A 24,912-nucleotide genomic window follows, 5' to 3' on the forward strand; every position below is an offset into this window, starting at 1 on the left:
TAGTTTGATGATGACTTGTCAAACAGATAGGATAGAGCACATCATATTGTTTTTTTTTTTTTTAATAGGTTTTCATCACTTAAAGCTATTATTTGAAAACATTCACAATGGGATCCTAAGTGAGAGAACTTCTCCAAATTCCCGTTTACTTCACAGTCATAAGGCAAAAGAGACAGTCTAGGCTAACTGCTAAAATTTAGTGCACTTAGCGATGAAAGGACATGTTTATGGGCTTTAAGGTCTAGGCTAATTTACACTTCCTATTATCTTTCTATCTATATGTGGTAGACAGAATGATGCCACCCAAATGTCCATGTACTGATCCCCAGAACCTGTGAATATGTTATCTTACATGGCAAAGGGGAATTTGCAGATGTCATTAAATTAGAGATGGATCCTGAGGATCCTGAGTGGGGGAGATGGACCTGGATTATCCAAGAGGGTCCAATGCAATCATAAGGGTCCTGTCATACGTCCTTCTGTGACAGAGGAAGCAGAGGTGAGACAGACAGAGAGACAGAGGTTTAAGATGCTATGCTACCATCTTTGAAGATGGAGGAGGGGCCAAGAGACCAGGCATACAGGTAGCCTATAGACGCTGGAAAGGCAAGAAAATGAATTCTCCCCTACAGTTTCCAGAAGGAACACAGGTCTGCTGACACCTTGATTTTAGGATTTCCACCTATAGATTATAAGAGAATAAATATATGTTGTTTAATCCACTAAATTTGTCATATTTTTTTTACAGTCACAATAGTAAATTAATACACCATGTGTCTGTGAAATACAATTTTTATGCTCTTTCCTCTCGGCTTAAGACATAACGCACAGTATTGAACCAAACAGAAATACATATTGAATTGTCACTTGTGGAAGTACAGTTCCAACACAGAGCTCCAGTCTCTCGCTTCTAAGAAGAGTCAAGGGAAGATAGTTGAGGATTTGTACTCTTTTCAGTATTTAATTAATCATTTCCATTAAAATGTTGTGAATTATCAGGAGTATCTTAAAAATCATTAGTTAAATAGTTCATGTTTAAAATTCTTTTTATGCAATGTTGATACTTTGCCTTTATTTTTGACACTTTCCCTTTAATAAAATGCACCATTTATCACATTTGCTGTGCAATATCAATGATTTCTTAATAGTTGGTGTCTGATCTTATCTGGTTAACATTATACCTAGGTTTGAAAATGTCACAAGGATAACAGACATTTAAAGAGAGATAGTTTGGCAATGTGTATGATTGTGTGTGGGGGTGGGGGGTGTACTGTGTATATAAAAAGATATCACACTGTCCACATCAACTCCCTTAGCTTTATCATTCTCTAATTCTGGGATCTTGAAAACCAACTACCTCCTCTGTACCTCAGTTCCTCAGAATACTACCTCATAAGGTTAGTGGAGATCATCAGTAGAGGAAACGTATGTAAAATTACAGGAATGCTACTCGGCATATAGGAATCACTCTGAAACATTAGCAGTTAGTGGTATTATTATCATCATCACTAGTATCCCCACTAATTAAATACATGCAAGAAATCTCAAAGGTCTTCTACTATCCAGTGATGGTAGAAACACCACTGTGACCATTAGTGGTCAGTTACCCTACTGTATCTTACTAATGGCCTCCATGACTTCTCCAACTGGCTATTTACAATCCCATTGATTATACCATGGCCATCACTGCCCATTATTGCAAATTACTCTTCTTCTGATTCAATGGTAGGATTCAACAATGTAGGATCATTAAAAATATATTTTCAGAATAGTGAGTTATTTAGATACTTTTAGCATTTACATTCCCACTGGATAAATTAGGATCATGTTTAATCTTCTTATTTGGATAGCCAGAATTTGAAACCAACAAATGGAGGAAACCCTTTATATCTGGTTGCATGCATTGACCTATATATTCAATTTAATAAGAAATTGACTTATCTGAACTAAGCATTAATCATGTCATAACTATGTTGAAGAGATATTTTCCCTCTTAGAAAGGAAGATCTCAATATCCTGATAACTTTGTGATTTCCGAATTGTATTGTTAAATCTCCAGTAACCAGGGCACTAGATATCAATTGCTAGAATATGAATCAATATATCTGGAGTACTCATTAAGAGGTCACTTACAATTTCTATCAGAATTGGCAATTGAAAACTTCTCGAACTATTGGCCTAAATTTCCTCATTAGTGACACAGAACCAATAAGATATCACCTAGTAATTACAATGTGTGCTGCAAATATATAATTAGTTAAATGATTTAGTAGCCAAATGTAATGCACTCAAGAACTTGCTGTCTTTGAAGCCTTTGAACACAGCCATAGACCACTAAATCCCTCATTTTTCCAGATTTAGAACTTTTAATTAAATATATCTTCTCATTTGAATATTAATTATTTTGACATCTAATGACACTTTTCAATTTACTTTTTTTTTAAATTACATCTTGTCTCAGTAAATAGTTAAAAGGGCTCATTCATTTTAAAAAACACTCTGCATATATTGGGTATTAACTCCCCAGACCTTTTTTTATAAGATTACTTTAAGGTGTTAATGAGTATAGGTTAACGGGCTTAACTTCAATACATTCTAGTTAATTTCCTACACAGGACAGGTCAGAATACAATATATTCATTCTAACAGAGGCAGAAGGAGGGACAAGATATATCATGCTGAAACTAATACCTGTTCCTCAGTAATCATAGCCCAAAGCTTCAGTTTTATTAACAACCAGATATTAGCATCATTTTCACATAGGCTCAGAATAGTTGGTTGGCTTCATTCCTTCACTAACTCTGTAAACATTTACAGAAGATCTCAAAAGCCTGGAACTAATTCAGTTATTGGTAATATAAATAACTATTCCATTTGTCATATTTTATAGAGGGAAAATGGAAAAGTGATTTTAATATGGATACACTTCTTTTTAGTGGTTTATTATTGCATTAGCACAGAATCAGTCCTAAGAAGGGCATTAAGAAATGACCCAATTGTTTTTTATCTTTGGCATGCCTTATAAAGTCTTACTCTAAATCTTTGCATTTGTGATGAGGGGAAAAAATAAAGACAAGGGTTTTTATACCATACCCTTCAGACTCAGGGTTGCTATATGTACATCTGGGGAAGAACTTTACAGAGCTAAGGAAAGCACTGGGTCAGACAGAAGAAGTAGAAAGTGAAGAGCCACACCTTGGCACCATGTGGGTGCAATGCAGAGCAGACTCATTTTGGACTGGGTGTGAATAAAGCCGCATGTCTTAAGATGCACCTGTCTTTTCTGATCATTCTTTTTTTTTTTAAGATTTTATTTTTTTTATTTGAGAGAGAGAGAAGGAGCAGAGGGAGAGGGAGAAGCAGACTCTCCACTGAGCAGGAAGCCCAATGTGGGACTCAGTCCCGGGACTCTAGGATCATAACCTGAGCCGAAAGCACACTTAACCGACTGAGCCACCCAGGTGCCCCTGATCATTCTTGATACCAGAGCATTAGACTGCAATTGTCAATGGCTCTTTAGTAATACTGGACAGGGCTTTTAAGCCAGCACTATTTTTTTTTTTTAAAAAAAAAGCAAAATCTTACCTTGAAAATGACTAAAACATACTCTTGGAATCACATGTAGTTTATTAAATGAATAACTGAATAAGAAATATTTATACATCAAAACACGGGTAACAGATAAAGTGATTCTGATTAATCTTTGGTCCTTCTCACATAAAAATTGATGCAACTCTTAGGGCATCACCACCAGGTGGTATTCAATTCTCTCCTCACCACATCCCACTTTGGTTTATTTTTTGATACTCTATTGCATGGACATTGTTCTTGTCCTAAACTGTTAGTTGTGAAAAAATTGAAGTCAATACAAACTGCAGAGAATTCTTGACTTTTACCATCTGCTAATGTTCAAGAGTCAAATAAGATTAGTATATTTATCAGTGATTCATATAATGCTAGCTAAGCTGTTACTCCTAGCTACTGTGACAATTTGTGCACAACAATAATGTGGGGGCATATATTCTCCTTCAACAAGCTTTCTGTGGAATAATGGCACAGCTGCCGGTTTCCATTGGCATAGCTTACGGAGTTTTGTCTCATTTGAAATTGATTTGCGCTGGGGCAGTAAGAGAGGTTTTGTAGTTCGTTTGAGTTTTGGGTCTGAAGAAAACTGTTGCCGGCTTGGTAACTTCCTGATCAAACCCCCCATAGCATCTTTGACTCTATGATACTTTCTGGATTCTCACAGCAAAGATCTCTCCTGGCTACTACAAAGAGTCTACAGTTTTCTCCTTACCTCTGTTATTCTCACTCCTCTCTAGAATTTAATACTAAGCATTTACCATTATACCTTAAGTGATAGGTGATGAATGTGTATACCAGTTACTTAAAAAAGAAATTCATCAATTAAATTCTTTATTTCAAGAAGATAATGCAAGAAATTTTATTACTATGTAAAAATATATACCATTCCTTTTTTATTTCTAAAGAAAATGGCTTTTAGATACATAGATACAGATAAATAGGTAGGTAGGTAGGTAGATAGATAGATAGATAGATAGACAGATAGATAGATAGATGATAGAGATAGATAAATAGATAGATAGATAATCCCATTTTATCTTCCCCTCAAGCCTACTTATGTTGATCTGTGAAGGAAATTTAAAAAAAAAATCTATCAGGTATACATGAATAAGACTGAGCCTGATTCAGTAAAAAAAGACATTTTTTTTTTTTCTCTTATTGCTGCTTGATGAGAAACTGAACAACAGATTCTACTAAGGCCAATTGACATAAATTCTATTATCGCATTAATTCAATTTCCATTAAGCGCCATGGTGCTAAGCCTTGTGTTATGGCAATCATTCATTAACATAGGAAGACTTGCTCTATTATACTAGATATAGGATTTGTTCAAAATAAAATTGTAGATACTATTTGGGAGATAATATGTAATATAATATCCCTCGGGATTAGCAGACAACATTTTTTTGAGACACTAATCCTTAGTATAAATTTCAAGCTAATAGCAAATTTTTCAGTAAAAACCTTCAAGTATTTTATGGTTAAATAATAATAATTAAAAGAGATTAACTTGTTTCTGCTTTTGTAAAATTCATTCAAGAGCATAGTGCAGGATGCTATCTTCCCCTAAAGAACTTCATTTTTGCATTATTATTTCCTTTAGAGAGTTCACTAAGTCTAGATAAATGCTGTATATTTTATAAACTGCCTTTTTTATCTCAAAAATGTCTATTTTTCTGAACAGACTGAAAAAAACACTTCCTCTTCTAATGTATCATGCTAAAGTCTAGAGGACAACAGTGACTAGGTCAAAAGGAGCTTAAAGCAGCAGGATACTTCAATTAATAAGACAAGATAAATATTTGAGGAGTTTTAAAGCTTCATTTCTCATAAAGATTTAGATAACCATCATATGTTATATAATGATTTCGTTTTCATAATCATCATCTGAAATTCCCTTCAAATTAAATATATATATTACATGTAGATATATTTCATTTGACACATCCTCCCAATGAAACAATTACTTTGGTGCATTTAATGGCCTTCCTCCTAACTGATAGAGCTGTACAATGTTCTCCATTCTGCTATTAAAATATTCTAATTAAATCAGTCACCCTGGTCCCATCTGTTATATACTGATCTCATGTGGAGAAGCTGCTGGAATCTCTCCAGGGCAGTGAATGTACTTAGTTCCTTTCATGGCTCATTGGATGTCACACGCAGGAGGACCTTGTTCTTGGTTTGAAATTATAACTAAGGCTCCGGGTATACAATAAACCATAGTGAGTGTTATGGAGATTAAATCAGCTCTTTTTTCAGAACGCTTGCAGAGTAAAAACAATTGTGGTCCATGTCACTGTTCAGCAACCTACCCTTCATCATGGTCTATGAGATAGGTCTGAGGAGAATTCCTGAATATTCCCTCCAGGTCCAAGCATGATGGGCACCAGATCCTAGGTCTGTGGGAACATGGGTGAACTGGTGAATCTACCATCCAAGACTGGAAGCTACCAGGACACCAGAAGTCAGCGCCAAAGCGAGATTCCTAAGTGCAGAAGACCTCTGTTCTTTCAAAGATCATGGCACTCTCTGTAAGCATTTCCCAACAAATTTACTGTTTTTTATATTTTAATTTCTTGGAAATTCACTATGGTTTGATAGCGGGGTAATCCACAGAACTTCGTGTGTATAATCTTCTTGTTAAAAGATGATAGTAACAATGGTCTTGATATGTTAATTAGGAGGATTTGGCTGATAAAATGCAGGTTTTCATAAGTGATAGATGAGAAAACTATTTTTCTCTGCATTTGCTGCAGCTATATTTTGGTTCTAACTTTTTGATTCATGGAATGTGGATGTCCTTTACAAAGAAAAAAATCTTATTTTTTATTGCCATGTTTTAATAATTAGGTGTGTTAGTCCAGCTGATACTTCTGTTCACTGAAATGTATGACCACATTATTAATTGTGATGATGCTTCATTACTAAGTTGACAATTCTGCTTATATCTCAGATCCTTTTTGGTGTTAAGAAGAGCATGAAGTATAAACAAATAAACTTGTACATGATTTATTCAAACAGCTAAACATATAACTCTATCTATCTATCTATTACAAATGAACATACACTTTTTTTCTCTCTTATCCTATTTTTTACTATTTAAATATTAAATAGTTTCAAAGTTTGTTTTTATCAAATCTATTCATGCATATAAAGAATGAACTGTTCTACCAGATTTTAAAATCACTGTCCCTATATCAGGCAACTCTTTGGCTCTTGTATCTGATTAAGTATTCACTTGATTTTATACAAATTACATGTCTCTTGGTATCTGTTGCCCTTCTGCCATGGCTCTTTCTCCCCTTGCCTTCTCTTGCACACATGCCTTCATCTACCTTCTTTCTTGATAAGCTCATATCCCACCTTGGTTCTGATCAGTGTTCGGTGTTAGAGTTTGTGTTATTCTGCATCCTACCCAGAGCTCATCTCCCATTTACTTGGCCCATTCACTTCCCACATCCCTAACACTACCATTTCACTTCTCTCTCTTCAAACCTCTAACATCTCCCTTCTAGTCATCACTCACAGCTGACCTTGCTTCCTATTTTCCTGAGAAAACCAAGGTAGGTAAGAGAGAAGGCCTTGAGAAGCTCTCAGATAAGACACATTGACCCCACATCCTCAACACTCTTCCCTGTCTCCTGTAAGGACAGGTGAACTCCCTGCACTCATATGTTTTCCTCTCCTCCTGCCCAACAGACCTTGGCCACACTAGGCACTGCTATAGCACTTCTCCATTTTCTGCATCTTCTGCACTTCTACTGGATCATTATGATTATCAAACACTTTTCTTACATTTTTAAAAAGAGGAAACCCTCTTAATATATTTAAAGTCAGTTCCCACATTTCTCTACTTCTCTTCCTCCTACCCCAACTCCCCATTAAGGCAAATCTCTACAAAATGTTGTCTGGACAGACTTGATCTCTTCAACTGAACTCTTCATATTTTCTCTTGAATCCTCCTCGATCATGATTTCATTCTGATCATGCTTGCAAAGCCATTAATAAGAAGACTAATTCCCAGTTACCATGTGACTCGAACATCAACATTTGGTGTAATCTAGCTCTGAAACAGTTTTTTCCTTTGGATTCCAGGAAACACCTGGCGTTCTAGCCTTTGTTTCTCAGTCTGCTTTTCTGATCTCACCTCTCGTGCTCTGACCTCCAAATGCTGGTAAGCCCCAGAACTGTCTTCTATTCACACTCAAACCCCTGATGACATCACCTAATCTCATAGCTTCAGATTTCCATCTCTAGCCTAAACCCTTCCTCTGAATTCCAGAGTGTCACATTCAACTGCTTAGTCAACATTTCTACTCAGACGTCTAGTGGATGTTTCCAGCTTACCATGTATAAAAGCACACCCCCGAGAAAGAAAAGAAAGAAAGAAAGAAGAAAGAAGAAAGAAGAAAGAAAGAAAGAAAGAAAGAAAGAAAGAAAGAAAGAAGAAAGAAAAAGGAGAGAAGGAGGGAGGGAGGGAGGGAGGAAGGAAGAACTAAGGAAAAATCTGCTTCTACCACTAGTAAAGATCTTGTTTGGCTTTGTCATAGACTGTTGCCTTTCACTCAGTCCAGCAGCAAATCCTATTAGTCCTGCCTCCAAATTATATTCAGATTTAAGATCCCGCCACTCTTTCCATCTTTACTACTACCACCCTAGGCAAAGCCCTGATCTTCCCTCATCTATATTATCACAGATGCTATCAACTGATAGACCTGCTCTGCTTTTACCTTCTTTTCTGTCTGTTCTCAACACAGAAACCATATTGATCAAGTTAAAATGATATATTATGCTGTATCTCTACTCAAAATAGTATTTCCTAATAATTTCAGTTTATTTATTTTAAATATCTCTTCACTGTAGCATTAGAACAGTTTCTTTTTTAAAAAAATATTTTTATTTATTTTTTGACAGAGAGAGAGACAGCGAGAGAGGGAACACAAGCAGGGGGAGTGGGAGAGGGAGAAGCAGGCTTCCCTGATGAGCAAGGAGCCCGATGTGGGGCTCGATCCCAGGACCCTGGGATCATGACTAGTGCCGAAGGCAGACGCTAAATGACTGAGCCACCCAGGCGCCCAGAACAGTTTCAAAAGGGAGCATAAGGAGATGTGCACGTTCATCCTCTGTTCCAAATGCACCTATATATTGAAGAACCATGTGGTCAGAATTGGTATCCAAATGTCTTATTAACAAGTCCCTACCTGGGGTGGCTGTGCTTTGGGCTGGCAGGGCCTGGACAGGGCATGTGGTGGGGAACATGGGATGGGAACTCTGGGTGGGAAGCACTGATGAAGGCTGTCCTTTTCCAGCTGGAATTACTCTTGAGGAGAAGACTTGAGACAAAAGACACCAGACAAAGGATAAGCACAGTGTATTATCAAGGTACATCCACTTTCCTGTGTTCTCATCTTTATGTTGTCTGGCATCTGTGTTAAAGTCCTTCTGTCCTTCTAGCTGACTTTGGGCCTTATTATCTGAATGCCTGGCCTGAAGCTCACTATGATGAATATTAGGCTGCATGTCATGCTGCTCTCTCTGCAAAATATTAAATAGCTGAGAACATAAAAATCCAATTGCCAACAGCAGAGGAAGGATAAAACACTCAGCCAAGCCTTAAAAGCCATTTCCTGAAACTGGGTTTCCTAAAATCTGCAAGGAAAGTTGAGGTACCATGAAAATGCACCATGCTTAAACTTAATCTCATGTAATTCCAGTTGGAAAACCTAAAGAAGCAAAGCTACTTGGGCTCAGCATTATAATAAAATGTGGTGAGCATTATAATAAAATGTGGTTTACGAGTTCAGAAGGAAAGGAAGTCTTCCTTACTATGGGATTAAACACCAAAGAAGGCAGAAACCAATGGTACTGGAAAACAATTAAAGCTTTTCAGTGTGTTCATGACCATCATCTAGAAGAAGAAAGACATGACCATACCTATATCTTACTAGAGAATCTAAGGTGGCTTCTGGCAATGTACAAACCCATATCCTTCAGGAAAATATTTAAGCCTTACCTAAAGCACGGCCGCATGAGTGGAGGAGCAGGATATATGCAGAGCAAAGAAGCTTTGGGGATTTGTTGATGCACCCAAGATGGACAAATGCACAAGCAGTTCTTCCACTGAAAACAGTGCTGGAGAGATGCATGGAAATCATAAACATAGAGGCAGGAGATTCCAGAGATCCCACAGGAAAAGAAATTTTCCATCCCTTTGGGCAGCAACACAACTTAAACAAAGGTTATCTAAACAAAACCTTTTGGTACCAGCATTATAACTAGTATCCTCCCATAGAAGGTCCTAGTTAATGTTATGAACCTGTGGTTTCTTTCTACTATGCTGACCCTATACCACATTTATCATCTTCAGCCATATGGTTATGTATATAGATATCAACCTGCCTTACCTGAGACTAGCCTAAAGGACACAAGTGAAGCATATAAAAATGAAGATCCAAAGGTAAAAATTAAGAAAACCTTAGTGGAAAAACATGAGTGAACAGAGTTTAAATATCTAACATCACACTGAAGAAAGGCTTCTGCATTTCCATTATAGAAAACTGGAATCCCAGTGAGGACATTTAAGTGAACAAACAAGACATATTAGAAATCTTGCATATGTATGACTGTCAGCTGAAGCTTTAAATGAGCTGTGCAGTCTGTTAAAATGTGTTTTGATACAGAAACATACACATATATAAATGTGAAATATATAAAAAATATATATAATGTGTATATATGAATGTTTTAAAAATGATGGTGGCCTTGGGGCACGTGGGTGGCTCAGCCAGTTAGGTGTCTGCCTTCAGCTTGGGTCATGATCGCAGGGTCCTGGGATCGAGCCCCACATCGGGCCCCCTGCTTGGCCAGGAGCTTGCTTCTCTCTCTCCCTCTGCCCTGCCACCCACACCCCCGCTAGTGATATCTCTCTCTCTGTCAAATAAATAAATAAAATAAAATAAAAAAATGATGGTGGCCAGGAAGAGGAATAGAGATTGTGTAGAGATTTTCTCCGCTGTTCTTGACCACTCATTATTGTCACTAAGAAACCCAAATAGTTAAATTTGCTAAAACTGTATCACACCATTTTGTAATACATACACAGTGCTAAATAAACCTTTCTTTACAAAATTTTAGAAGAAATTTTTCCAGTGTTGTTTGTAAACTCAAGCCATGAATTTGTACTTGCCATGATTACTCATAATTGGCAGTGTTTCTTTCAGAAAAAGAATAAAAATGGCACTTGTTTTAAATGTGCATTAATGAAAACACAATTTGATATTAAAAAGAAAAAGCCCCATCAGTGCTTTCCAAACATCTACCAGAACATAGCCTTATTTTTCTTTTTTTTTTTTTTAAGATTTCATTTATTTATTTGACAGAGAGAGACACAGCGAGAGAGGGAACACAAGTAGGGGGAGTGGGAGAAGCAGGCTCTCCCCTGAGCAGGGAGCCCGATGCGGGGCTCGATCCCAGGACCCTGGGATCATGACCTGAGCTGAAGGCAGACGCTTAACGACTGAGCCACCCAGGCGCCCCTAGCCTTATTTTTCTAATACTAAATTACAAGATCTCCCTGATGAAAATCAGTTAGAAAATCATTTAATATAATAATAGTAATAGTTACTGTTGTTGTTATTTGTATCAAATTTCTAAATGCTGTGTTAGGGGTTGTGCAAAATACGAATAAGGCATGGCTTATTTTTTGGGTACACTCAAGTTGCTTATTATTTGGTTAATACCTTTTTCTCCATGAACAAATATGAACAAATCCAAGAACATCAAACTGGCAAAGTGTGTAGTTCCAAAAATAAAAGGAGATGTGAGAAAAAGGAATAATAATGATTGTCTAGAAAATGGAGAAAAGACTTTCCATGGAGATGAAGTTTGACTCAGACTTAAAGGAATGGGTACGACCTGGAGGGCAGAAGCCGGGGCCAGAATTGGGAAGAAGTTTTCCATGCCAAGCTGACATCATAACTTCATAACATCTTACACAAGAACACAGTAGATATTTGGGAATGCATCCCTCAATAAAGAAATGTTGAAGCGAGAATGAATTTTTGAGTGGGCTATGAGATGTATGATTGCAACAAATGTTATATGTTGCTGGACATTGAGCAGAGGCTCCTTCCCCAGGCGAGCTTTCAAATAAGACTCCAGTCTTGGTCAACACCTTATTTGCAATCTTGTGAAAGAGCCTGGGGCAGAGGATCCAGCTAAGCTGCATCTGGATCCCTGACCTATTGAAATTGTGAGATAATAAAGATGGGCCACAAATTTTGTGGTCATTTGTTCCACAGCAATAGATAACTAATAAAGGATGATATGGATGTGAGCTGAGAGGCAAGAGATGAGATAGTACAGGGTTCAGCAGAGGACAATATTGCACAAGCAATATTTAGCTTATGTGTAGACGTATTAGAGAGCAGTAAAAGGATACTGAGGAAAATCATACATTTAGAACCTTGTGGAATTATTTAGACCCGAAATTTTAAGTGCCTAACTGTATTGGAGTCCATGGGAATTAAGAGATTGCTAGTCCTGCTGCTAGTCATTTACTGAGAATTGCTTTCAGTTCTTGACAACTTCTAAACACCTTATGTGCATGGACTCAGTCAAAATTTATGACTTACAAGTTCCTGTACTGTCCTATTTTACAAGTGATGGATAATAACTGGCAATGTGATCCTAAAGCCCATGTTCTTAGAGCTAGGTGCTCTTAGGATGACTTAGGATTCAAAGAATATAGACAGAGATGGTCCACCTTGAGAGTAGTAAGGCTGGTGGGCTCTACGGCTTACTAGTAACCAAAATGCTCATTACTAATATAGACAAATTATTTTGCAGTATATCTGAATCTCACCCTAAAAACAGGGATATTATAGTGACTTTAATTGTAAAGGAAAAGTTCAGTTACTACTTCATTGTATAAGAACAATGACAAAATTATTTTTAACATTTCAGAATTTCTTTTTCAGATTGAAATGTAAATATGCAGATATGCAGGAGATGCTCTGAATAGAAAATATATGGCTTATGAGCAAAAAACAAAATACCATGGGTTTCATAAATGTATGTTTTGTGCCAGAATAGATTCCCAACTGGTTTTATGGCTGGAGATGGCAGAAGCTATGAGGGACAGGAAATAAATTAATAGCATCACGGTTGCATGATTGCAACATAACTTTTATCCTAATGACAAGTGTACCATAGCAATAATAAAAGTTTCAGAAATGATGGGGCACTTATGCATTCAATGAACCATATAAGTAGATATTTATATTATATCTTTGGCAGAGGATACAATACTACATTTCATCATGAACAAACCACTGAGATCTGTGGTAGACATTGAAAATTTCTGGTTTATGGGACTTCATTATTCATTTCAGAACCTTTTGCTCATAATATGATTTGTAGAAGAAGCATATATACAGGACTGGATCATCCAGAAGCAAATCAGCCCTGTGTTGTGGACTTGTTTGCATTTGGTAAACTGAGATATAACCCTATGCCTAAGGACTAAAATGCAAACCATATCACAGTCATTGGATGTGGGAAAGTGAGGGAGTTACAGGGGTCAAGGATGGATGAGTTTTCTAGCTCGGGGGAGTGGGAGAGGTGTCTATAAATAGGATGGGGGGAAGCTGATGGATTTGGCCGCATGAAACTGAGGTCATAAAGATTATATTCACATTTACAGGTAAAAAATGAACAAATCAAGAAAGAAGGTAAAATGCACACCTGATTATTCTAAACGTTAGTTCTAGCTAGAAGGGAAAAAAATCCCCCTGAAAATCCATCCATCATGCGGTTTTGAGGTGCACCTTCATGTCACCTGTATATTCCAAAAATCCAAAGAAAACCACTTCCTTTATAGTGAGCTCATGTTGTTAGTACCCTCAGGCATTTTCAGGAGTAAAAGGCACTCCTTTTTGAAAAACAAACAAATGAACTGCAATCTAGGCCTCCAAGAATCTTCACAGACACAGCGGGAAGATCTGGGCTCACGGCGGAAGATTAGCAAACACCCCCACAGCCCAGGCAGCCGATGTGGTGTCATGGGTGAGAGCTGGTACCCACCGCAGAGCGAAGGGCACACCCACACAGACTTCTGGTCGGGGAGTTACCAGTCACAGAACACAAAATAAGCATATTTGGTATGTTTTTGAGAAAGACAGTCATGAAAATTGGAGCAACACTTAATACATAAACCAACAGGTTTTGAAAATAATGAAAAGAATACCTCTAAAAGACAACTACAATTGAAAAATTGAAACCCAAGATCAGACATAAGAGAGTGAGAGAGATCCCTGAAGCCATCAGAATACAGAAAAACATACAGGACTGTGAGACAAACGCTATAAATTATGTAGACAATAGGAACATTCTAGTACATACTTCATTAACTTTCCACAAGGAAAGAAAGGAAAGAAATTTAAAAAGAGGCACTATGCAAAGAAATAGCGTCTGAGAATTTTACCGAGAGGAAGACCACAAACTTCAGATCCAGGAAGCATGGAACTACAAGTAAAAGGAAATCCACACTTAGACATTTCACGTTGAAACGAAAGAACCTCAAGGAATAAGAAAATAAATTAAAAACACTCATGGAGAGAGAAGACAGATCACCTACAAAGAACAATAAGGCTGACAGCTGACTCATTGACAGCATCCACAAACGCAGAGAAACAGTAAAATAATAGTTTGAATGTTCTATGAGAAAATAGTCATCAACTTAAACTTCGAAATTCCAATCAGGAACGAAATCTAAAAAGTTTTGATATCTGAAACCCAAAAGTGTCTATCACCAACACACTTTGACTAAAGGAAACTTGTGAAAGACACATTTCAGAAACAGGGGAAATGGTTTCAGAATGTAGATTTGACACAAAAGACACTGGTGAATTTTTTGTTTTATTTAACTACATGAGTAAATATAAGTGAACATTAGTTCTATATAAGAATAACATGAGATGTCTAGTTTGAGTAGTTGGAATAAAGCAAACAGAATGTGGGTTGGAGAGGGAGACTCAAGTCTAGGCGGTAAATTTCTCAATGAAAGGAGGGGAATAAACAAGTCTGTAGGCATCAGGAATGAGGGGGCTGCCAGGGATCCTAGGTCAGAGCGAGAGGAGCTGATCAAAGCATGTCTTTGGCCTTACAGTCTGAGAGACAGAGGAGACAGTCCCTGAGGGTTGACTCTACCTCAATGAAATGTAAATTCCTGGCAAAGCAGTATAAATACCCAAGTCAAAGTGCCTTTACAACTGGAGGTCCATATGTTCTTTTATGTGCTACAGAAATGCAGGGAGGTTAACAGGTAAAGGAAACTCTCTACACAATCCCAAAGAATAAAAGTTCTTTACATCCTGGGACTGTCTCAGCTTCCTCCTCTCATTAACATATCATTCTTACCCCTTGGTTTGCCCCTGTCTCATTAAAGGTGAAAGAAGCTAGCTAGCTGTAAGCCTCATGCCACAATGCAAGGTTTTATGTTTGAATGTATTTATTTGAAGAAGTCAGAGGGGAGGAAATTATTATTACTCAGCTTAATTTCACTTTGAAAGGAAAGCTCAAGCATCAGATGCTAATGTGTTCAGTTTCCTAAACAAGTCCCCTTTGAACAGTAAAAGCATTTCTTTGTCAAAGCCTTCTGTTTTCCCCCCTCTCTCCATCAAAGGAATAGAAAAAAAAAATGTTGACTTTCTTCTGATTTTCATTTCATACTATATCGGTACATTAGGAAAGCTTTTTAGAGATGATCTTTATTTTCCCCAGTATGTTCAAATATGAAACAGTCATGTAATTAATTTCTCTTCTGGAAAGATGGGTTTGCAATGAGTATTTGTAACAGGGCAGAGGACCAAGAATAATAAGCAGAGCGGGTCATCTTAATTTACGCCCACTTGAATTTTCTCCAAATTTTTGCATTCAATCTTGTTCCTGGTGGTCTTTAGCCATAGAGACTGTAGAACAGCCGTCTGTACATGTTCATTTCCTTATATCTTTCTGATCTTCACCTTGCGACACACCACTATTCCTTACTCTGTGGCCCTGACCTTGTCGGTCTGTCAGTTGTGCCCTGGTGCTAAGAGCCCTTGTATTCCTGCATATTGTCATCATTCTCTGTTTAGATAAGCCTTCCGATTCTTAAAGAGCACCCTGCCCCTATTTTGTTGCCCTTTACCCTGTCTTCACTGGAAGAAGTAATCCTATTCCTTTCCCTTATCTATAGCACCTTCTAACTCTTGTATCTTACATTATATTTACGCTTTCTGCCTCTTAACTACGTGCATTCCCCAAGGAATTGTCCTTGGTCCATCTGCTTCTCTTCCCCATCTCTTCTTCCCTTGATGTGCTTTGTCTTGTCTTAAATAGCTTCTCTATAATTGTGTAATGCCCAAGGTGGGTGGCAGGGCTCTTTGAAAAAGGTAAAATTTGACACACCAATTAGGTCTAAACTTGAAACAGTTAGCCTGGATGTCTCTTTAAACATCGAAAACACGAGTTACATTATAATCTATCAAGCTTGAGCATATAATTATGAGAATAAACAAACATACCTGATACTTTAGAATAAAGTGATACAGCAAGTATTAGACATTATTCATGCATATGCTTTATATTTACCCATGTAGAAGTTGGACAAATATCATAGGCACATAGCCCCGTATTAAACCACCCATCCATGAATGTTCTCTCCTGCTCCTTCATAACTCTTGACATTAACTGAATCTCTTTGGATAATGAGGCTGAGTATAAAGCCCGGGATAGTAGGAAGAATACATTAACCCCCCAAATCCCTGGGCCTCGTAATTCTCTCCTTCCCTGACTCCACCAAAATTAATGAACCTCAGAGCAGGTTCAAGAGAATCATGTTTAGTTTGGCTTTTTCCTAACTGGTGTGTTGAGTCCTGTTGTCAGAGGGTCTGTAAAACCAGCCGTTGGTTTTAGCTTTTTCTTGATACCTTTTATAGCACACTGGCAATTAAAATCAATGTCAATATTTTTTATTGTTAAAAGTCAAGAAAAACATATTTTGACAATTAAAATGTAAGTTGGTTATTTCTTGTCATGTAAAATCTGGATAATTAAACAAACTTCTAGAATCAATATTCTTTTAAGCAGAAAACCAACTTTCCCTAAAATGCTTTAAAATCTCCTTCAGCTTTATAACATATACTAATAAATAAATTCAATAGTTTTCTTTTCTGAAATTATTAAGAATTATCGACATTCTTCTGATGTTACTCTTGTCACTTTTATGACTGGTGCTATACTCTTTTTTTTTTCTCAACTACCACTATAATTATCACTGCATAATTTATAAATATTGCTGCGAGAAATTGTACTGTTGTGCAGCTGTTGTGCGTGTGTGTGTGTGTGTGTGTGTGTGTGTGTGATTGACGGTCTGAAGCATTTCTTACATAGTTCAAGATAAGGCTCCCCATTTTTTGTCCTTAATCTTGATGGCACCATTTTTGTGTTAATTCCAGGGTCATCCAATGAAAAGCCACCTGGGTAAAGCAGGACATTCACAGTGATAGAATAAACATAGAGTGACCCAGAGGTTCTGGAGAGCAGGCAAATATGAAGGAAAAGTCAAGGAAATGGTATGCTAAATTGAATTAATTATGAGTATTTTAGAAACTTCATTGAATCTTTTAGTAAATACGAATCTTACTGAGATCTCAGTTGCCTTCTCTCTTCAATAGACCACAGCTAATTGTGTATTGCATTTTTGGTTCTTTTATCTTCCCTCCAATTTCTACATTGGCTTTTATCTGATATTTAAACCCACATCTTGTACAAATAAGATTATTTAAGAGTATAACAGATTCATTTATATATACACAAAATTTAATAACTTTTAAAACCTCTCAAGGTGTAGGTTGTTTTGTTGTTTTTTTAATAAAATAAGGTAACATTTGGAAAATAGTTTCTCTGAATGAGTTATTAGAGATACAAAAATTGAAATGTACTTAAAAAGACCACATTATCTACTGAATTAGCCAAAATTAAAATTAATTTATGGCTATATAAAGAAAATGCTACATGTGTGTATAGCCATAGAATCCTTCTGCTAAAATTGCATACATAATGGGGCCAAATAGATGTTCACCACAGACTGAATCTTATATAAACTCGTAAGAGTTTATTCTTAGGAAGGAATTTAATAATAGGTTATTAAATGTGAAAATGATTATTTACTATTATAAGGGATTGATTCAATAGTTTATGGTGCAAAAGTTAGCATAAGAGCACACTTGAATTAAAATAATTAAAATATAACAGAAAGGTGTTTGAGTATTTATGATAGAACATTAAATTTAATTTATTTTTTATTTTCATTTTTTGCGTGGGGGAGAGGCAAAGGGATCAGGGGCTTGATCTCATGTCCCTGAGATCATGACCTGAGATGAAATCAAGAGTCAGATGCTTAACTGACTGAGCCACACAGGCGTCCCTTAAATTTTAAAATTCTGGGGGATATTGATAATGGAGGAGGATATGCACGAGTAGGACTGGGGAAATATAGGAAATCTCTGTACCTTCTGCTCAATTTTGCTGTGAAACTAAAACTGCTCTGAAAAAGACCTATTGAAATATTAAAATAGAATTCAGAATATAAAATTATATATAGACTTGGGTGGGAAAATGCAAAAAAACCCATACATGTTGACAGGTTTTAATTTGTGGTAATAAAAATAATAATAAAATAATTTTGTTAGGTTATTTTTTTCAGAAGAACTATAAGATCTCATAATTATCACAAATAATGTTTTCAAGCATGTAAGAATGATTAAAATGTAGTGTCCAAGGATCTATTGATATCATTGAGAACTTTATTTTTTTGGAGAATTTTAATAGATATTGAGTTTAAGAAACCAAAATCCAGTTGGTTCTGTGACCTCTGTTTCCAAAACACCCACAGACACCTCCTCATGCACACACATGCAAACACACATGCATACAGATAGACAAGAGACATTACTTCTTATAAATGGAAAAGGGATAAAAATAAATAAAAATATAAATTATTTATTTACATGTTTAAGAAAGTATCACAGTGAGCAATCCAATGGAAATAATTGTCCAAATAAAAATAAAATGCCAAAGATATTGTTTTTGATGTTATTATTTTTTTTTTTCTACTCTTGATCCTCTTTATCTATTTCACTCGCCTCCCCCCACCCACCTCCCCTCTGGCAACCACCAGTTTGTTTTCTGTATTTAGAAGTCTGGTTTTTTGTTTGTCTCTTTGTTTTCCCTTTTATTTGTTTGTTTGCTTCGTTTCATAAATTCCACATAGGTGTGAAGTCATATGGTGTTTGTCTTTCTCTGACTGACTTATTTCACTTAGCATTATACCTTTTAGGTCCATCTGTGTTGTTGTAAATGGCAAGATTCCATTCTTTTTATGGCTGAGTAATATTTCATTATATATATATAATGGGATATATATATATATGGAATAATTTGGAATATAGAAAATACAAATTCCATAATATTATATTATTCCATTATATATATATATCCCATTATATATATATATATATATATATTCCATATACACATATGAAATTCCAATATGTATAAATATATATATCTCAGATCTTCTTTATCCATTCATCTATGGATGGATGCTTGTGTTGCTTCCATATATTGCCTATTGTAAATAATGTTGCAATAAACATAGAGGTGCATGTAGCTTTCCAAATTAGTGTTTTTCATGGTCTTTGAGTAAATACCCAGTAATGGAATTATTGGATCCTATGGCAATTCTAATTTTAATTTTTTGAGAAACCTCCATACTGTTTTCCACAATGGCTGCACCAACTTGCATTCCTCCTAATAGTGCCAGAGGGTTCCTTTTTCTCCACATCCTTTGCCAAAACTTCTTATTTCTTGTGTTTTTGATTTTAGCTATTCTGATAGGTATAAAGTGATATTTCTTGTGGTTTTAATTTGCATTTTCCTGATGATGAGTGATGTTGAGCATCTTTTCATGTGTCTGTTGGCCATATGTATGTCTTCTTTGGAAAAATGTCTATGCATGTTTTCTGCCCATTTTTAATTGGACAATTTTTTGGGTGTTGCATTGTATAAGTTCTTTATATATTTTGGATATTAACTTCTTATGGGATATATCATTTGCATATATCTTCTCCTATTTGGTAGGTTGCCTTATGGTTTTGTCGATGGCTTCCTTTACTGGGAAAAAGCTTTTATTTTGATGTAGTCCCAATAGTTTATTTTTGCTTTTGTTTCCCTTGCTGGAGGAGACATATCTAGAAAAATATTTCCATGGATGATGTCAAAGAAATTACTGCCTATCTTTTCTTCTAGGAATTTTATGGTCCAAGTCTCACATTTAGGTCCTTAATCCATTTTGAGTTTATTTTTGGTCCAGTTTCATTCTTTTGCATGTGGCTGTCCCTTTTCCCAACACCATTTGTTGACAAGACTGTCTTTTTCCCATTGCATATTCTTGTCTCCTTGTTATTCGCTTTTAGTTAAAAATATATTTCTATAAGGAAGATATAAACAAGAAGACATTTCTAGAAAGAAAAGAAGGGAGGAAAGGAGAAAGGATGGAAGGAAGGAAGGAGAAAGAAGAAGGAAGAAGAAATCTCAAAACACTTTTCTCTGAAGTACTAAAATGAAACAAAATCAAATCAAAGCAATAAAACTTCCAAACCGATACAAGTTACATATAAGCAACACTAATAAATGTGAATGAATGAATGAGTGAATGGAATAGCATGTTCTTTCTTCTGATTCACTTTTATTCCCTATTTCATTGATGGCTACACTACAAACAACAGAAACATGAACATCATATTTTCTACTCTTTGTGAGCCTCTCCTGTAGGACTCACACATGAGTCAGCTATAACCATTTCAAATTCAGTTGGATTTTCTTTACCAGTATGGTAGAAATGATGATACTTTTTCAGCTACTTTCCCTTTTGTACATTTTCAGGATACTTTAAAAGTAAGCAATTTACTGTTAAGTGTCTCACAAATGAAAAAAAATGAGTTATTATTATTATTATTATTATTATTTTACTATGTCTTCTTGTGTCTACACAGAGCTTTTACATCAATAACTCTGTCTTTTGGGACTGTACTCAAAAGGGTGTCTCTCAATCATACCTTACTACACATTTTTTTTTAACATAGAAGAATCTTCCTTTGGCGCATTATGAGGAGTAATCTGCAGTGAACTTAGAAACATATTGCCTTGGCCCCCTCCACTCCCACCCCACCCCCCAGGTTCCCTCAGCTCAGCCTGGTTCAGCCCAGGTCTTGGGAAGATGAAGTTCATGTATAAAGAGGAGCTTTATACATACATGCTGCTCTGAGGGTGAGAAGATCTGAAAGAAATACCTGGACTGGATTCTGATGATAGTAGAAAAGGCTCCCAAAGCTCATATAGGAGACCTGGAGAGAAAGAAATATCTGATGCCTTCTCATCTCACAGTTGGTCAGTTCCACTTATTTTTTTTTTTGAAGATTTATTTATTTGAGAAAGAGAGAGAGCTCATGCAAGCGGGGGGGAGGGGAGGAACAGAGACAGAGGGAGAAAGAATCTCAAGCAGACTCCCTGCTGAGCATAGAGCCCAATGCAGGGTTCGATCTCATGACCCTGAGATCATGATCTGAGCTGAAATCATGAGTTGATTGCTTAACTGACTGAGCCACCCAGGTGCCCCTACAGTTGGTCAGTTCTACTTCTTGATCTGGGAGCAAATTCATCTCTGAGCTAAGGCTGTCTTGTTTTCTTTGTCAACAATGTCATTCCACCCACCAGTGCCACAGTGGGTCAACTATACCAGGGACACCATGAAGACTTCTTTCTATACATCACCTACAGTGATGAAAGTGTCTGGGGTCTGTGAAGCTGCTGCCCCTGAGGTGGGGGGTCCCATTCTACAAAGAGAGAGGTGGCCCCCCTTCCTTGACCTACTCCTCCTTCAGGCTCAGCCACCACCTCCTTTCTTCAGGACCTGCACTTCCAAATGTTTGAGGCTTTCCTCCAGCCCCTCTTACCAGGAGGATTAATGGGGGAGGTGGCCTCTCGTAACTCTCCTCTCTTCCCTTTCTCTTACCACATTTCCAACTCTGCTTTAGACTTCTTAATTGTCAATCTCTGTCACATCCAGTGATTGTTTTGTTTCCTTTCCCTTTCTGACTGCCCAAAGGACTCAGAACCCTACCATTCCCTTCCTTTCACTACCTTCTTTTTTGGAGGTAGTTGAAAGGGACTTAAATAATGGGGGAAGGTAGGAGGCACATCAATAAAGAAGAAACCATCAAGCTAGAAAAGAAAAAGAAAGAAACATATTGTCTTGGAGGCAAAACATTTGTATGTAAAGCTAAGGATTTTCGTGAACAAGGTCATGACTGTGATGCTTTGAATTAACTAGTTACTTACATCATGTTACCACCTTTGATTTTGTACATTTAGTAATGCCCTGCTGTTCCACAGCAGGAACTCCTAGAATTCCAAAAAGGCTGTGAAGATCCTTAGTTGTTCTGTGATCTTCTTTCATGTTATCCACTGAACTCTACAGAGAGGCTTGCTCTCTGCCTTCCCATTTGAGAATGACAACTTACTTTGTCAATCTGCCCAACTTTTCACTCAATTTTGCCACAAGTTGCTGTCTTCCTTGGTTCAGGCACCACAGCCCCTGCAAACATCTTTGCTCCCCTTTCTGGCCAAATTGTGCTAAATGAATTCCTGCCATTAGTATCCTAAGGTCCTACCTCTTTGGGAAAATAGATTAGACAGATATTTCCCATATTACAGATTCAGAAACTAATAGAGTCATACATGTGATCTCATTCCAGAGTCCTTGGTCTTTAGAATTATGCCAGTAAACAGTTACAAATACCCATTTATTAACTTAATTATTCATGAATTCATGTATTTAAGAAATAAAAACTGGGCTCCTTTACATGCCTCCTTTAGCTTCAAAAATCAACACATACAATGTTTTTAAAGCATCCTAATTCAAGCAACACATACAATAGCTTATGTTGCATGCAGTACCTTGTTAATTCAAGTGCTAATTCAAGTGGTAATCCACATCTGCCTCCATCTAGATGGAGTTAATGCTAGAAAGACTATGTGTTTGCAACCAAAAAAGTTTACATTTTAGCATCCAGAGTTTTTTGATTACTTTAGGTACATATTTTCACTGTAAAACACAGAGAAATCTGTAATGTAATATCCAAATAAATTAACATTAATTTTTGAGTTATTACAAATACTTATAAGAAAAGTGGTATCTAGCAGTTCCTATCCAATACCCTCAAACATTTTTCTTTATGAATATATATTTTCAGATCCTTCCATGCAATTTTACATGACTAGTATAACTATTTTGCTCCTTGAGGATTTAGGAAGAAAAATGCTATGAAATGGTCAAATCTCTCTATCTCTAGAAAAAAAGTGATATTCCTTGGAATTAAGGAACAAAGAGAAAAAGAAAAGAAAGAGTATAGCATTTCTCTTCCATTTCTTCTGTATTCGGTAGTATGTAGAAATTTGTTCATTTTAACATCAAATTTAGTGTTATTGTTTCATAAATAAAATTTTCTAATTTTATGAAAATAATTCTTTCTGTGACCAAGAATTACATGCTATTGGAGGACACCTGTATGAATCTGTGCACTTTAGGGTTAGGCAAGTCTTGAAGATTATTTAATCCAACCAATTTGCAATTGCCAATCTGATAATTTCTTATATCAGAAACACTACTAAAGAATGCCAATCTTACTGATGAAAATGTAGCCTATCCCACAAAGGTTGTTGACACAGAAGAGTGGTTAGAATTTATTGATTTAGTAAAATTATGTTCCTCAAGTAATCATACAAATATAACTTCAAACTTGCTTTTGCTTGCAGTTTTTATATGAGCTATATATGGAAATCTCAAACTTGATGTGACCAGTTTTACTGTTTATATTGCCTTTAATGAATTCCACATTTTTAAATAAAAAAATTATATATCACTAACTTACATTATTAAATGATTGTTGAAACAAAGTCATAGGAACAAGCAAAGCATCAAACAAATAAATGTTCAGACAAAAACTTATAAATCCATTATTGAAAAGCGTTCAACTATTAGATTCATAAATATATGCTGACTGACTTACAATCATGGAATGTAGAATGTAAACACAATGGAATCACAAAATGAGGAAATCTTAGGAATTGCAGATATAAAATATATTAAAAGCAGAGCTTCTCCCATTGAAATGGGGATGATTTGTCCCCCCCTCGGTCCAATTTGGGGCTGACTTCTTTGAGGCAGTTTTGTGACATGATGAGAGGTCAGGGAATAATAAAATAAGAAAATAAATAAGAAGAAGAAAAGGAAAAGGAAAAAAAATAAAAGCAATATTTTGCCCAAGACCCGAATTTATGAATAGGTAATACATGAACTTGGGAAATGTGACCTGCAATGCCAAGGCTTTAGCTCACTTTTTATCACTGGGTTTTAAATAATATTGCATTTTAAAATTTAATAATTAATTATCTTATTTTCTAGCAGGACACTGGGACCTACAATATAAAGCACAGGAACAGCGTTTGAGTGTCTCATCACAAGAACTTGATAGCTATGATCTGTTATAATGATTGAAAGGAAAAAGAAAGCAAAATTACCATACATAGTTTCCTTAATAATATTTGTTTATAACCCAGAAACATGCCTTCCATAGAATATAAAACTTTAGTGGGGGATTCTAAATATGCAATACCAACAGTCATTACCTCCATCATCACCAATAACAACTAAATAAATACCTCCATGATCGAAGTGTGAGGAAAATTCCTCTATACTCAGAAAAATAGTGTTAAAATGTCTGTGTATTCAGCTGAGAAAAACAGGATAATATCTTTGTATTTATTACTGTAACATTTTCACGTTATGGTTTCAGTTTATAATATTTCACATGAAATAACTAAATAAAAATAAATAGTAAGAGTGTAAAGAATCCCATTTAGGATGAATATTCAGATTATAAATACTGAACACATGAGTGATTATCAGCATAATGCACACAGATAGCCTACTTCAATGTGTCAAAAAATTGCAGAAGTAGCACTTTATTAATAGATGACATAATGATATTTTAATATTTTTGTCATCAGGAAACTGCTTGGCTGCAAATGATCTTCACTGGAAGCATTTGGCTATGAGATGTTATTTTTTAAAATATGTGTAAATTTTTCCATCAAACCTTCAGTTAAAAATGCTATCTCAGAAATGCAATCTTCCTGATTTTTTTAATAAAGCATCCT

General features: G+C 36.1%; 2 pseudogenes; both read left to right on the plus strand.

Annotated features, from left to right (window-relative positions):
- The first annotated feature begins 9,373 nt into the window (after positions 1-9,373).
- Positions 9,374-10,084, plus strand: LOC116631271 (annotated as a pseudogene).
- A 10,827-nt stretch (positions 10,085-20,911) lies between these two features.
- LOC116631272 lies at positions 20,912-21,496 on the plus strand (annotated as a pseudogene).
- Positions 21,497-24,912: the final 3,416 nt, after the last annotated feature.

This window comes from Phoca vitulina, unplaced genomic scaffold (assembly GCF_004348235.1).
Source record: "Phoca vitulina isolate PV1807 unplaced genomic scaffold, GSC_HSeal_1.0 scaffold5, whole genome shotgun sequence".
NCBI classification, from domain to species: Eukaryota; Metazoa; Chordata; class Mammalia; order Carnivora; family Phocidae; genus Phoca; species Phoca vitulina.